This window comes from Schistocerca cancellata, unplaced genomic scaffold (assembly GCF_023864275.1).
Source record: "Schistocerca cancellata isolate TAMUIC-IGC-003103 unplaced genomic scaffold, iqSchCanc2.1 HiC_scaffold_1092, whole genome shotgun sequence".
In the NCBI taxonomy this organism is placed as follows: Eukaryota; Metazoa; Arthropoda; class Insecta; order Orthoptera; family Acrididae; genus Schistocerca; species Schistocerca cancellata.
The window spans coordinates 4,148,747-4,153,636 of NW_026047091.1; positions in this window are offsets into that span (position 1 = coordinate 4,148,747).

Genomic DNA, 4,890 nt, shown 5'->3' on the forward strand with positions numbered 1-4,890 from the left:
GGGAGGAGGGTGCCTAGCACAATACATTTTCTTTCTTCGGTAAGCATTATTTTGTGTTTGATACTTTTGGATTTTGGTTTTTCATGTTGATTTTAAAATGACCATTTTCATGTTTGGAATGTACTAACTCGTTTTTTCCTCACAGCAGGTCAACGTGTGTGTGGTGGCAACATTATGGTCCCATTGAGTACATTTTTGGAGAGAGGGACATCAGTTGCACCACAGGGCGGGAGGAGGGTGCCTAGCACGATACATTTTCTTTCTTCCTTAAACATTTTTTTGTCTTTGATACTTTTGGAATTTTGGTTTTTTATGTTGATTTTAAAATGACCTTTTTCATGATTGGAATGTACTAACTCGATTTTTCCTCACAGCAGGTCAACGTGTGTGTGGTTGCAACATTATGGTCCCATTGAGTACATTTTTGGAGAGAGGGACATCAGTTGCGCCACAGTGCGGGAGGAGGGTGCCTAGCACGATACATTTTCTTTCTTCGGTAAGCATCATTTTGTGTTTGATACTTTTGGAATTTTGGTTTTTCATGTTGATTTTAAAATGACCTTTTTCATGTTTCGAATGTACCAACTCGTTTTTTCCTCACATCAGGTCAACGTGTGTGTGGTTGCAACATTATGGTCCCCTTGAGTACATTTTTGGAGAGAGGGACATCAGTTGCACCACAGGGCGGGAGGAGGGTGCCTAGCACGATACATTTTCCTTCTTCGGTAATCATTTTTTTGTGTCTGATACTTTTGGAATTTTGGTTTTTCATGTTGATTTTAAAATGACCTTTTTCATGTTTGAAATGTACTAACTCGTTTTTTCCTCACAGCTGGTCAACGTGTGTGTGGTTGCAACATTATTGTCCCACTGAGTACATTTTTGGAGAGAGGGACATCAGTTGCACCACAGGGCGGGAGGAGGGTGTCTAGCAATGTATATTTTCCTTCTTTGGTAAGCATTATTTTGTGTTTGATACTTTTGAAATCTTGGTTTTTCATGTTGATTTAAAAATGACCTTTTTCATGTTTGAAATGTACTAACTCGTTTTTTCCTCACAGTAGGTCAACATGTGTGTGGTTGCAACATTACAGTCCCATTGAGTACATTTTTGGAGAGAGGGACATCAGTTGCACCAAAGGGCAGGAGGAGGGTGCCTAGCACGATACATTTTCTTTCTTCGGTAAGCATCTTTTTGAGTTTGATACTTTTGGAATTTTGGTTTTTCATGTTGATTTTATAATGACCTTTTTCATGTTTGAAATGTACTAACTCGTTTTTTCCTCACAGCATGTCAACGTGTGTGTGGTTGCAACATTACGGTCCCATTGAGTACATTTTTTTATAGAGGGACATCAGTTGCACCACAGGGCGGGAAAAGGGTGCCTAGCACGATACATTTCCTTTCTTCGGTAAGCATTATTATTTGTTTGATACTTTTGGAATTTTGGTTTTTCATGTTGATTTTAAAATGACGTTTTTCATGTTTGAAATGTACTAACTCGTTTTTTCCTCACAGCTGGTCAACGTTTGTGTGGTTGCAACATTACGGTCCCATTGAGTACATTTTTGGAGAGAGGGACATCAGTTGCACCACAGGGCGGGAGGAGGGTGCCTAGCACAATACATTTTCTTTCTTAGGTAAGCATTATTATGTGTTTGATAGTTTTGGAATTTTGGTTTTTCATGTTGATTTTAAAATTACCTTTTTCATGTTTGGAATGTACTAACTCGTTTATTCCTCACAGCAGGTCAACGTGTGTGTGGTTGCAACATTATGGTCCCATTGAGTACATTTTAGGAGAGAGGGACATCAGTTGCACCACAGGGCGGGAGAAGGGTGCCTAGCACGATACATTTTCTTTCTTCGGTAAGCATTTTTTGTGTTTGATACTATTGGAATTTTGGTTTTTCATGTTGATTTTAAAATGACCTTTTTCATGTTTGAAATGTACTAACTCGCTTTTTCCTCACAGGAGGTCAACGTGTGTGTGGTAGCAACATTATGGTCCCATTGAGTACATTTTTGGAGAGGGGGACATCAGTTGCACCACTGGGCGGGAGGAGGGTGCCTAGCACGATGCATTTTCTTTCTTCGGTAAGCATTTTTTTGTGTTTGATACTTTTGGAATTTTGGTTTTTCATGTTGATTTTAAAATTACCTTTTTCATGTTTGGAATGTACTAACTCGTTTTTTCCTCACAGCAGGTCAACGTGTGTGTGGTTGCAACATTATGGTCCCATTGAGTACATTTTTGGAGAGAGGGACATCAGTTGCACCACAGGGCGGGAGGAGGGTGCCTAGCACGATACATTTTCTTTCTTCGGTAAGCATTTTTTTGTGTTTGATACTTTTGGAATTTTGGTTTTTCATGTTGATTTTAAAATGACCTTTTTCATGTTTGGAATGTACTAACTCGTTTTTTCCTCACAGCAGGTCAACGTGTGTGTGGTTGCAACATTATCGTCCCACTGAGTACAATTTTGGAGAGAGGGACATCAGTTGCACCACAGGGCGGGAGGAGGGTGCCTAGCAATATATATTTTCCTTCTTCGGTAAGCATTATTTTGTGTTTGATACTTTTGGAATCTTGGTTTTTCATGTTGATTTTAAAATGACCTTTTTCATGTTTGAAATGTACTAACTCGTTTTTTCCTCACAGCAGGTCAACATGTGTGTGGTTGCAACATTACGGTCCCATTGAGTACATTTTTTTATAGAGGGACATCAGTTGCACCACTGGGCGGGAGGAGGGTGCCTAGCACGATACATTTCCTTTCTTCGGTAAGCATTATTATATGTTTGATACTTTTGGAAATTTGGTTTTTCATGTTGATTTTAAAATGACCTTTTTCATGTTTGAAATGTACTAACTCGTTTTTTCCTCACAGCTGGTCAACGTTTGTGTGGTTGCAACATTACAGTCCCATTGAGTACATTTTTGGAGAGAGGGACATCACTTGCACCACAGGGCGGGAGGAGGGTACCTAGCACGATACATTTTCTTTCTTCGGTAAGATTTTTTTTGTGTTTGATACTTTTGGAATTTTGGTTTTTCATGTTTATTTTAAAATGACCTTTTTCATGTTTGAAACGTACTAACTCGTTTTTTCCTCACAGCATGTTAACGTGTGTCTGGTTGCAACATTATGGTCCCATTGAGTACATTTTTGGAAAGACGGACATCAGTTGCACCACAGGGCGGGAGGAGGGTGCCTAGCACAATACATTTTCTTTCTTCGGTAAGCATTATTTTGTGTTTGATACTTTTGGAATTTTGGTTTTTCATGTTGATTTTAAAATGACCATTTTCATGTTTGGAATGTACTAACTCGTTTTTTCCTCACAGCAGGTCAACGTGTGTGTGGTGGCAACATTATGGTCCCATTGAGTACATTTTTGGAGAGAGGGACATCAGTTGCACCACAGGGCGGGAGGAGGGTGCCTAGCACGATACATTTTCTTTCTTCCTTAAACATTTTTTTGTCTTTGATACTTTTGGAATTTTGGTTTTTTATGTTGATTTTAAAATGACCTTTTTCATGATTGGAATGTACTAACTCGATTTTTCCTCACAGCAGGTCAACGTGTGTGTGGTTGCAACATTATGGTCCCATTGAGTACATTTTTCGAGAGAGGGACATCAGTTGCGCCACAGTGCGGGAGGAGGGTGCCTAGCACGATACATTTTCATTCTTCGGTAAGCATCATTTTGTGTTTGATACTTTTGGAATTTTGGTTTTTCATGTTGATTTTAAAATGACCTTTTTCATGTTTCGAATGTACCAACTCGTTTTTTCCTCACATCAGGTCAACGTGTGTGTGGTTGCAACATTATGGTCCCCTTGAGTACATTTTTGGAGAGAGGGACATGAGTTGCACCACAGGGCGGGAGGAGGGTGCCTAGCACGATAAATTTTCCTTCTTTGGTAATCATTTTTTTGTGTTTGATACTTTTGGAATTTTGGTTTTTCATGTTGATTTTAAAATGACCTTTTTCATGTTTGAAATGTACTAACTCGTTTTTTCCTCACAGCTGGTCAACGTGTGTGTGGTTGCAACATTATTGTCCCACTGAGTACATTTTTGGAGAGAGGGACATCAGTTGCACCACAGGGCGGGAGGAGGGTGTCTAGCAATGTATATTTTCCTTCTTTGGTAAGCATTATTTTGTGTTTGATACTTTTGAAATCTTGGTTTTTCATGTTGATTTAAAAATGACCTTTTTCATGTTTGAAATGTACTAACTCGTTTTTTCCTCACAGTAGGTCAACATGTGTGTGGTTGCAACATTACAGTCCCATTGAGTACATTTTTGGAGAGAGGGACATCAGTTGCACCAAAGGGCAGGAGGAGGGTGCCTAGCACGATACATTTTCTTTCTTCGGTAAGCATCTTTTTGAGTTTGATACTTTTGGAATTTTGGTTTTTCATGTTGATTTTATAATGACCTTTTTCATGTTTGAAATGTACTAACTCGTTTTTTCCTCACAGCATGTCAACGTGTGTGTGGTTGCAACATTACGGTCCCATTGAGTACATTTTTTTATAGAGGGACATCAGTTGCACCACAGGGCGGGAAAAGGGTGCCTAGCACGATACATTTCCTTTCTTCGGTAAGCATTATTATTTGTTTGATACTTTTGGAATTTTGGTTTTTCATGTTGATTTTAAAATGACGTTTTTCATGTTTGAAATGTACTAACTCGTTTTTTCCTCACAGCTGGTCAACGTTTGTGTGGTTGCAACATTACGGTCCCATTGAGTACATTTTTGGAGAGAGGGACATCAGTTGCACCACAGGGCGGGAGGAGGGTGCCTAGCACAATACATTTTCTTTCTTAGGTAAGCATTATTATGTGTTTGATAGTTTTGGAATTTTGGTTTTT